This window comes from Cicer arietinum, chromosome 5 (genome assembly GCF_000331145.2).
Source record: "Cicer arietinum cultivar CDC Frontier isolate Library 1 chromosome 5, Cicar.CDCFrontier_v2.0, whole genome shotgun sequence".
Taxonomy (NCBI): domain Eukaryota; kingdom Viridiplantae; phylum Streptophyta; class Magnoliopsida; order Fabales; family Fabaceae; genus Cicer; species Cicer arietinum.
Window position 1 is genome coordinate 34,714,094 of NC_021164.2, and position 12,467 is coordinate 34,726,560.

Sequence of the window (12,467 nt, forward strand, 5' to 3'; positions counted from 1 at the left end):
TTTTGGATTACGTTATTTTGAACTGGAAAACTGTACCTTTACTAATATTGTCAGTATGACATCTTATTTGAATGGGTTCCATGTATCAATTGTTGTTGTGTAAATACTTTGGATTCATATTTGGAGAAACTTTTCCGCTGCTTGTAAATTATAATGACTCAATTATTTATCCAAATGTATTTCCTTATTTATTTATGTTTTATTTTAATTTCTTTTGAAAAAAAAATACACCCTCGCTTTGAAAATCGGGGTGTTACATTAGTGGTTGTAAAAGGTACATTCAATAGATGCATTATTATGCATCTATTACAGCGTTGTCTTTTAATTTTTTTTTGAAAATCATTTTCAACCATAATCAGTTCACATAATCACAATCAGTACACAACAACAGAAATATATAACTTTATAATTTAACTTTATAACTTTACATATTTACACAATCAGTTCACAACATATTCATATACATATTCACATATTGACAACACTAGAGAACTATATACATATTCATATAACTACATATTCACAACTTTTCAAATGTGCCTTATTCATATACATATAACTATCAGAACTACACATAACAGAACTACCATATATTCATATAACTATCTCTTGCAGAATGCCATTTCCCAACAAATCAAATAATTTTCATTTCAATCACATACTAACACCAGTCTTACTTTATTTCAATTAGATCTCTTTCATAGTATGTTGGACTGGAATTGTCAAAGTACTGTGCGATATAAAAATTGAACATAAATAAGTTAGAGTCAAATATATATATATATATATATATATATATATATATATATATATATATATATATATTTTATATATGAAAAAAAAATAATAAAAATACCGTACCGTTTTCTAGAATTATAGTTTGATTCATATCAACAATCTCTTTCATGAATCATAATATATAGTATCCACAATCGATGTTGTTAGTTTGACGAGGGCACTATAAAATAAAACATATAAGTCAATAAATATTTGTGCATTGATAGCAGTATAAGTTCAACATGCATTTTAGTGAAATAAATAACTAATAAATACAATACCTGAAAAACAGAAAAATAATAGGGTTACGACGCAGAAATACGAACAAAGAAGAACAATGCAGAAATACAAACGGTTCGTAGGAGAGTAGGGTTCGCAGAAACAGAGATGGTTCACAATGACAAGGAGAATGAAGAGGAAACAAGCGTATGAAGTTTATGTAATGAGGGTTAGTAACAAGGCAATATTGTTCGTAGGGTTCGCAATGAGATGGAGAATGAAAAGGATGAGGAAACAAGTGTATGAAGTTTACGTAATGAAGATGAATTTGAAGCGATTTAGGGTTTAGGATTCAGGGATAGTATTTGAATGAGAGTTGGTAGGGATAGTAACAAAGTTGGAGATGGTTCGCAATGAAGATGGTTGGCAATATGGTTCGTATGGACAGTAGGGTTCGCAATGAGAACGACAATGAACAGGAGGAGGACTCTGAAGCGTAGTGAAGTTTACGAAATGAAGAGAAAACTGAAGCGGTTTACTGTTATATATATAAAACCCTATTACAACGCTCATTGAAAGAGCGATGTAAAAGACCTCCTTAACTTAGTTTTTAAAAGCCTATTGCAGTGCTCTTTGAAATAGCGCTGTAAAAGGCCTCCTTAACTTATTTTTTAAAAGCCTATTACAGCGCTCTTTGAAAGATTGCTTTAAAATACCTCCTTAACTTAATTTTTAATAGCCTATTACAGCGCTTTTTAATGTTAACTTTTTATTTGAAGTTAGTTATTTAATTAATATTATTTCATTTTTATTTTGACAGTGACGTTATTGTATTGATTGAAAAGAGTTGTTATTTGTTCTTAACTTTCAAGTCAAACACTACTCTATATAAAGTAATTATATAATGTCTTTTAAATATAAATTAGTATTTTATACATGAGTATTGAAAAAAGTTAAATTTAGTCCAAAAAAAGGTTAAATGGTTATAAAATATTTTCAAAAAATTAAAATTTTATTCTAAAATGTCGAATATATTATTTTGACAGTTTGTTATAATATTATTTTTAAAGTTTAATGTTAGTAAAATTTGTTAAAAAAGTGTCAATAAAATATTTGTACTGTAAAATTTTTACTCAAATTAAAATGTTATCTTTTTTTTATTGTAGTTATTTATTTTGTTATGGTTTATTATGTTAGTAAAATGTTATTTTCTTAAAAAATTGTAAAATTTTTCAAAAAACAAATAATACTTATTTAAAAGAAATCAAGTTCATAATATTGATCTAATTATGAAATATGTAATATTATATATATAAAATGCGTTAAGATTATTTTCAAAAGACATAAAACGTTCATATTTTAAAAAGCTATAGTAGAGTTGTAAAAAAAATTAAATAGAAATTACGTTGTTAATGTATATATGATAAATAAAATTTAAAGCATGTGAAAAATGTATTCATTTTAATGTAATTATTTTTAAAAAAATATAAGTTAATTTTTAATAGCATAGTAGAACGCTCTTTAAAAGAGCGTTGTAAAAGACCTCATTAACTTATTTTTTAAAAGCCTATTACAACGCTTTTTCAACAAGCGCTTTAAAAGACCTCTTAACTTAGAAAAAAAAAAAATTTTGTGACCTCCTTATCTTTTTAAAGGATTTTATAGCGCTTATTAACAAAAGCGCTGTAAAAGACCTCGTTAACTTATTTTTTAAAAGCCTATTACAACGCTATTTGAAAGAGCCCTGTAAAAGACCTCCTTATTTTATTTTTTAAAAGCCTATTACAGCGCTTTTTCAACAAGCGCTTTAAAAGACCTCTTAACTTAGTATAAAACAAATAATTAGTAAAATACCTATATTTGGATTTTTTTTTCTTCCAAATAATTAGTTAAATACCTATATATATATATATATATATATCAATGTTAAATTACATGATCAGATCATATTGGGATGATCAGTTAAAATTCAAGAAAAATTCCCAATACTCAAACAAAGCTTTTTCAAGTTCAATATAAGTAGCAAATCAGTTCTGGTAGGTCAAACACTTAAATTACATGAACTTAGTATAAAACACTAAGATCAAGCTAAATATAAGCAGAAAATAAGTATAAGCAGAAAATCAAATACAATTCAAGCTAAATACTAAAATGCTCAATTCTGACAGATCAAACAATAAAATTACATGAACCATACGAAACGATGGATTAATCCAAATTCTCTCATCATGATCATCTTTAAGATATAAACCATCATCAATTGAATCAATTCATGTGGTTGTGAGGGTTCGTAGGGTTAGGACAACATATTAAATTTGTTTTTATTTATTTAAAGTGAATGATTTTTATTTTAAAGTGCAAGCCTTTTACAACGCTCGTATAAAAAGCGCTCTAATAGGTCATTTAATTATATGAAAGTGCATGTATTTTAAAGCGCTTTAAAAGTCGTATAACATAAGGTGGGAGCGCTACATTTTACAGCAATTGTGTTTAAAGCGCTCAAAAAGTGATGTAAAAGCTATGGGAGAGCGCTTCAATTTACAACGCTTTTACAAAAAGCGTTGTAAAAGAGTTGTAAGCATTATGTGCAAGCGCTATGTGACCCTATATGACCCTACAACAGCGTTTGTCAAAAAAGCGTTGTTGTATCCTCCGTTATTTTTAAAAAATTCTACAAGAGCACTTGTATTTAATAAGCGCTGTAAAAGACGCGCTATAAAATGTCACTTTTGACGTAGTGATCGTCGATATTAGATCGGTTGTTATACATCCAATGTAATAAGAAAGACGGTGACAAATTTGTTATTATCGTCAACTTTGTTAGATCTGTTCTAATTGAACGGTTATAATATACACATTAAAAAAAACCGGACAAAAAAAAAGCAATGGCAAATTTGATATTATAATAAATTTTATTAGATTTGTTCTAATTGAACCGATCCAACATACATATTAAAAAAAGAAAAGAACTTTTGTCAGATCTTTCTAATTGAATTGTTCTAACATACACATTAAGAAAAAAAGCTAAAAAAAAAAAAGCGGTGGCAAATGTGTTATTATTACAAATTTTGTTAGATTTGTTATATTAGACCGTTCTAACAAACAATTTAAAAAAAAAAATCCCTAAATTAACAACAACAAAAATAGAAATCACGTGCGAATGCAAACTCATTTTTTCATCCTTCATCCTTGGTGTAACACCCTGTTTTTCATAGCGAGGGTATATTTTTTTTTTTCAAAAGACTTTAAAATAAAACAGAGAATTAAATCAGGAAATGCCTTTGGATAGATAATTGAGTCATTATAATTTACAAGCAGCGGAAAAGTTTCTCCAATTATAAATCCAAAACATTTACACAACATCAAATGGTACATGGAACCCATTCGAATAAGAAGTCAAACTGACAATATTAGTAAGTACAGTTTTCCAAACTAAAAATACTCCAAACCAAAAAGAAGGACACCTAGTCCCTATACATCATCCTAATCTGATCATCCTACCAAAAAGCTATACACCCTGAGTGATCTCCACGCGCCCCGTGAGATCCTCCTAACGTAACTGCAGTCAAGCGTTCCCATCTCCATTCCCGTCCGTAGGGTACGAACCGGTAGGACCGTCCTGACTCTCATTTGAGGGCAAAGCCCAGATTTCCACAATAATTGTAAAGGGTCACCAACCAAAAAAATAACAGTTAACACATAGCAATTAAGTTTTTAAATGCTCAAAACAACTTTTCAACTAAGCATGCACCTTAACAGGATTCTCAATATGCGAAAAGCTCATACAATACATTGCCAATTAAAATGAAGGTAAAATGAAGTTCTAAAACTCCTAATTAACACATAACAAATCAAGACATGAATAAGTTAATGAGTAATCAATCATCTAACTCAAACTGAGGATGTTAAATAAAATATAAATTTAATTCTACATCTGGTCCTCATAAAATAATTTAGATCATCAACTAAAACTACCATTATATGATATCTGACTATTATGATTAAAACTATATTTTTTATAAGATATTATGATTAAAACTTTCTTTTTAATGATTTGCCGATTTGAATTGATTGGTAGAATAAAAATGTCTATATCGACAATATGTACTAATTTATAGTAGTATTAATTTGGTTGCATAAATAATACATATCCAAACGTTTGTACCAAAAATAAAATACATGAGATGAGTACTCACCATCCCATTAAACCGGCTTCCGCTGCCGGAGCCGCCGGAGCCGGAGGTGGAGCTTGAGTGACAAAAACTTGAGGTTGGGGTTGGGGTGGAGGATACCCTTGATAACTTGGTTGATAACCCGGTTGAGGATATCCTATGTAATTTTGTCACCAAATTAATTCGTAAATTAAGAATTAATTTAAAAATTAGCCACAGATATATTCTCCATAAAAACAAACAATTAATAACAAATCATAATTTTTAATATACATATGTAATGTAACAGTATATAGAATAAATCAACAACAGTAATCAAGGTAATTAAATGCACCTTGTGCAGGAGGTGGAGCAGAAACGTTAACATTTACTGACGGAGGATTTTGATTGTAGTAAGCCATGTCTCACTTCACTTTTTGGATTTTTTTTCACCCTTAATTTTCAAAGTTTCTCAAACCAATTTGAGAGTGAAAGAAAACTTCAAATAAATTGTACCTTATATATATTTGTTAATTAGTGGGTGATGGGGCGAAGAATAATGCTGATACAAAATTACTAGTACTTTCGTATAAAAGGAAACGCGGTTATAATTAATTTTGAACCTTGGTTTCAACATGATATTTCATCACAGCCGTTGGTTCTCAATGATGTGGATCGTATGGTGTTGTTTGTTTGGACAGTCGACCAAAACTGGAAAATTATCTAACCCCGAAAAATAATAAATGCAAATATTACAAATGTCAACCTTTTTTCTTTATGCTAAAATTAAATTTTATAATAATAAAATAAGAATAAATATAATATTTTATTAAAATCTATTAAAAATAATAAGGTTGATGTTTAAACCAGAACCATATTAAACAATACCCCACGTCCCAACCATTATTCCATTTATTTATATAGAAAATCTTTGGATATGCTTTTAAATATGAGTTAATGAATTCACAAGTAATCTCACCCTTTTTATTAGTGCACTAATAATATACACGCACAAATGGCTATAATTCAACATTCATGAACGAGTGGTTTGCTTAAATGGACAAATTTCTCAAAATTTCCCCTTTGAGCGTATTTGGAAAATTTGCTAGTGTTTTATATGGAAAAATTCTTTTTGAAGAGGCTCATTTTAATTTTGTAAAAGAGTTTAATTACTACGAATTTATTGATAAAAAGTTTTATATTATTAATATATTACAGTTATTTTTAATTGTGATTTTTGAATTTTTTATGATAAAATTCAAAGGTTTTTAATGACTCGACAATTCTTATAACTTGATAGTGTAAAAAATATTTATAATATCAGTGTATATAAGTTAAGTCTTTTATAAAACTGATTTTATATTTTATTTCAAACAAATGTATCATATTAATTTTTGAGAAAAAGAAAAATATTTAGGTAACAAATTCATGCAAACATTAATAAAAATGTCAATTAATAGTCATTAACGCCTCTTTCATTAATTATAATTCGACTATTTCTCAATTTTGCTTTAAAAAGGTTTCTTATATCATCAACTGATCATAAATTGTCACCTCATTAAAAAAATTATTTTATCATAATTATCTTAAAAGTCACACATAAGTATTTTATAATTGATAAATTATATAAAAACTATTGTACATTTATCAAAATTAAACTCTAAAAAATGAATTTATCTTCTAAAGTGAACTACTCATTTTAAAGAATAAAGTGAGTAATGTCAACCATTGATAATCAAAGAAATGGTTGTAATTTTGTAGATATGCATGACCACTTCAACAACTTTACACTTTTCAACATTTATCATTTTTGGTCCTCTCAAAAATTTATGGAAGTAAAAATGGTGATGTAATATATTTAATTGATGTGAAATATGATATAATGATTTGAAATTATTTAGATGAATTGATTATTTAATTTTTTATTAATTAAATTACAAAAATGATATTTATAAAGTTGAAAATAAATTTTTTAGAAGATTTTTCTTGCAATATCTTAATTGTTAACTATCTCACATGGTTAGGTTGTATGTCGCATCATTTAAAACATCACAAATTTTAGACAAAAAATCTAAAGGATGAATAAAAATTGAGATATTTTAAAATGCGGAGATTAATTATAAACATATGAAAGTAAAATGATTAAAACTTTAATTAAGTTTTTTCTATATTTTTTTACTCAATTTTATAGATTAATGAAGCAATAAAATGTTTCTACAAATAAATTAAATGTGATTGAAATGATATATATATATATATATATATATATATATATATATATATACAAAAATATATATATATATATATATATATATATATATATATATATATATATATATATATATATATATTTACAATCGCATTCATTATTTCATCATTCATCACTCATCCGGTCACGAACCAAACAATCACGAACCCATGTCTTAACCCTTCAAAGCTTCAACGTTTTCATCCTTCAACCTTTAACCTTCAACCTTCATCCTTTTGAGAAAACGTGAATCGAATCAAACGAAATTTCAGCATTCAGCGAGAATTAGACGAACTTCAGCTTTCAGCCTTCATCGTCGATGATGAGTTGGTCCGCCGCAACATTTTTCTACTTCAGCACTGACGACAAGTTTTGTTTGTCTTCCTCTTCCATCTATCAAGGAGCGTTTCTGTCGAGAAGTATCCATTTCTTTCACCATAGAGAAGTATCCATTTCTTTCACCATAGAGAAGTGTTTGTTGCTTTCTTCGGTAATTTTCTAATAATTCTTGTTTCTTACTTTACAATCTAAAATTATTTCATTGTTAATTGTTCTTATTATTAATCTTTAATTGGATTTTATTTTAGTAACATTTAAAATAATTTCAATGTAGTAGTAGTTACCCCAATTTTCAACCATCCTTTAAAACTGCATGTTATGTGTTTGTGAGATTGTCTCTGTTAATAAAACTTCAAAGAAATTGTTTTTTTTATTAGTTTCATTTCCCAAGTATTTTCTATTCTAACCCTTTTTCTTTTTTATTGGTTTGATTTTGACTCAAGTGCTTTGCTTCAGATGAAATAGAATCACTTTAATTTGTGTTAATAACACAAATTTCTGTTCATTTTGAATGAGATTGAAGGACAGTGAAAAACATAAAAGCAAGGTTCATATGTAAAGGGTCCTATAATGGTATGGTATGGATAATGACACTTTATATTAAATGTGCTAATATTTTAAATGGATATGCCCTTTAAAATATAGTTCATTGTCTGGTTTGTGGTCCACTAAAATCTAGAGCATGGAAAAAACAAACTATAAAATAGACACTGTCATGAAGGACAACTGGAAAATTTGTATATATCTAATTACAACTGTTATCTGCCAAAACAACTGATATAGCCTCAGGTACATCATATAAGATTAACGGTAATTACTGGCAGGGACAGAACAAGAAAAAAATGTTAAGGGTGGCGAAAATTTAATACAGTATAAGAAAAATAAAAAGAAGTGATATAGCCTCATTGATAAATGATTCACACATACTTTCAATAACAATTCAAATTTCTTGGAAGTTAGCAAAGGTCTGGATCAAATTCCTTTTGTGATATTCTCGTCAATATGGGACTTTACCATAATACATTATGAGTTGTTATAACAAGGATTCCTCCACAAAATAAATCTGGTTTATAGATGTTTTAAACAATATCCAAAATTCTTAAAGATATAATATGTTATAGATGTTTTAAATAATTGGTCACACGATCCTTCATATTGCTGAGAATCATGGTAAAATGTTGCCAATATGTCTTTTATATTAATTATTTAAAATATATAAATTAAATCTTATAAATATAATTTTTTTTATATCTTGTAGGATTCATTGGTTGAACAAACGTCTCAAGGAATCTTTGTTCCACATGGATGTACAGATATCTTGACGGAGGCCATTGGGAAACTTGAGCACCCTGGTCGTGTTCGTGTTGTTGGTCGAGGTGTGAGGATTCGACAATACTTTGGATCACGTTCTCATTATGCCTCCACCCCACCAGCTTTCAGTAGCCACCAAATAGAGGAGCTTACTAATGTGATTAAAAATAAAATGTAGTTGGAGCTATCACAACAAAATCCAAATTTGTTCATGAAGGGAAGTTGTTCTATTGAACTACCTATACCAGAGGATGAGGACGATGATATTCCAAAACATTGTAAATTGTAAGTTGATAATAATGATTCTGTAGTGGCATATGCTTATGCATACAAGTTGGGGCCCACCTTATACAATCAGTTAATTGTTAGATAATGATATGGTTAGGGTGCTAGTTACCAAGGTTTTAGATGCAAATGCTCAAGTACCTATACCCACTGATGAGGTGACAACAGTTGGTCAAGCTTCAAATACTTTCATTCAATCGCCAAAAAGGCTTTTGCGGCTTGTTTCTGATAAGGTATTCATTACATATGTCTTTTTCTATTTACACTTGAAATATTTTAAATGACTAATAATTTATCTTTAATTATTTAGGAGGTTGACATATTTATGAAAGTTGACGTTCCACTCAAAAAATCTGAATCTCAACTAGATTGTATTCAACAATTGTTGTTAAAGTCGATGAGTATATCATTGTCTATAGAGCTAAAATTGGAACATGAGACAAGTGAAGTGTTTGTTCTTGGACAAAGCGATATAGTGGAGTTGTGTATGGGTAATCGAGAGTTGTGCATCACTATTATACAAATATGATTGACGTAAGTACATTTAATTTCTAAAATTAGTCAAAAAATTAATTTCATTTATAACAAATAGTTATTTTAATTTATTTATTTTAATATCTTAGATATATGCATCGCCTTTGTATTGACTTGGGCAAGAGTGGCGTGTATGGATTAATTGATCCATGTTTCATTCAGAGTGAATATGATTCTATTGAGGCTCACAAATACATACAAAATAAGTTGCAGCAGGATCAAAAAGAGTGTTATATGTTACTTTATCTCAACAAGTAAAATTTTATTATAATTTATCCATTACAAGTTTATAACATAAATGTACTAACACTTTTAACTTTTTGCACAATTTAGTTGTCATTGGAAATTGCTCGTTATTTGCCATAGGAAGAATACTATAGTTTTCCTATGTTTGTTGGGATGGAAACCAAATAAAGATATCATGCACATCGTCGATTTGTAAGTGTTTATTGTATTTCCGATATACGTATTTCAAATGCACATTTAGATCTTTTTAGAAATGCACGTTTAATGTACCAACAATAAGCATATTAAATGCACATTTAGATCTTTTTAGAAATGACTATGTTGGCCTTCTACAAACCCAATAAAACATTGTTGTGTTGGCACAAAATAGAAATGCTAAGGCACATGCAAATGGACAAAATTTGAGCTTTTAGATTCTTTGCTTTTGTGAGAGATATATTTCAAACATACTTGATGGCACAACATTATTGTATATCAACACTTTTTTAAGAGGCTTATGGCTTTAAAGATATTGAACAATATAATTATATAATTCATCTCTATGTGGTTTATCTGCTACAGTAATTTGTTTTTCCTTTATTGATTTTATTTATTGACGCTTTGTAGGTAGCTATAAGTCTAAAACAATAGGTAAATGATACAAATTAAATAAATTTTGCTAATGAGTGTTTATAAACTTTAATTGATAAATATTACTTTTATTTGTTGATTAGTGTTTTGGGATGTCAAATAGGAAATTTGTTGTTGAGTGTAGTTTTCTTGTTTGGTCATTTCCTCCAAAGCCAAGGAAGCTGAAAAAGGGAAAAAAATCTTGTGAAAACCATTTCCCGATTTGTAAGTGTCTAGTACAATTTTAATGAATATTTTATTTTTGTAGAGCTTTGGGTGAATATAATAAGTTGAGAAGATTAAGAAAGAATAAGCTCACATGGAGCATTCCCACTGTAAGTTGTTTAGATTATATATATAGAATTTCAATTATAATTTATGTCTCTATCTATATAATATTTACTCACTATAATTTACATATAATATTCAATTTTAGTGTCAAAGACAACCTAAAGGTTAAGAGTGTGGTTACTACATTATGATACATATGTTGAACATTGTATCTAGTGGTCTTGTTGATTCATGGATGTCGGTACATGATAGATTTTATCAAAGTTAGTATTAATTAACTACTTATGATTTTTATAGTCACATGATTTAGATAATCTTTTTATTTCAATGTTTATAATTCAGATATTTGGAAACTCAAAACCATTCAAAGATGAAGAAATGATGAATGTCCGACAACGTTGTTCAAACTTGATTCTTAAACTAATAGAAAATGTTTGAAACCCTTGTATCATTTTAGCATCTTTAGACTGTTAATAGAAGATAAGGATTTTTTTTTAACAAGTAGTGAACATTATGTAGCTCTAAATTTGATAACTTTGGTTTTGTAAAAAAAAATTATGACTCATTGTCATTGATTTTTAAATGTAAAGCTTCGTATGATGTTTTATCTTTTATGGTTGAATGAAAAATTCTAGTTAATAGGGTAATATGTGAATTTATGATGATCCATTTGTAAAGGGTGAAAGTTATGAAGAAAAAAAAATTAAAAATTTAATTATTTAAATCGATTGGCTCATCAATAAAATAAACAATTTTGAATATGACTTGTTATATTGGTTCAAATTTAACCGATGTAATAAATCAATTTTGAATTTGACTTGTTATATTGGTTCAAATTTAATCGATCTAATAAATTAATTTTGAATTTGACTTGTTATATTGGTTCAAATTTAATCGATCTAATAAATTAATTTTGAATTTGACTTGTTATATTGGTTCAAATTTAATCGATCTAAGAATCACAAGTGTTTTCGGTTCTTGTTTGCCTCTAATTCTTGTTCAGACTATTTTCTAAAATATAAAAAAAAAATAATAAGAAATAAAAATAAAGGAAACTGGAAAGAAATGAATTGATGGTCATAAAAATCGATGCAATGATGATCAAAATAAATGATAAAAAAAACCGAAAAGAAATTGATTGATGGTCATAAAAATCAGAATAATGGTGATCAATTGAATAGAGAAGAAAACCGAGGAAATGAATCAATGGTAATAAGAATCGGTATAATTGTGGCCAATTAAAAGAAAAGAAACTGAAAAAAATAGATTAATGGTAATCAATTGACAATTATTCTTTTGTCTTTTGAAATCTATACCCAAAAGTCTATAAAGAGTCTGCCACAAGAAGACAAAGGGGAGCACAATTGGAAAAACAAATTGAGAGCACAAAAAAAATAGAGAGATTAATTAAAAAATGAGAAGAAGATAATCTGATCTTGAAATAATCAGTCTAGTAA

General features: G+C 27.8%; 1 pseudogene; it reads left to right on the plus strand.

The window, feature by feature from the left end:
- The first annotated feature begins 7,714 nt into the window (after positions 1-7,714).
- On the plus strand, positions 7,715-11,448 carry LOC140920426 (uncharacterized; annotated as a pseudogene).
- Positions 11,449-12,467: the final 1,019 nt, after the last annotated feature.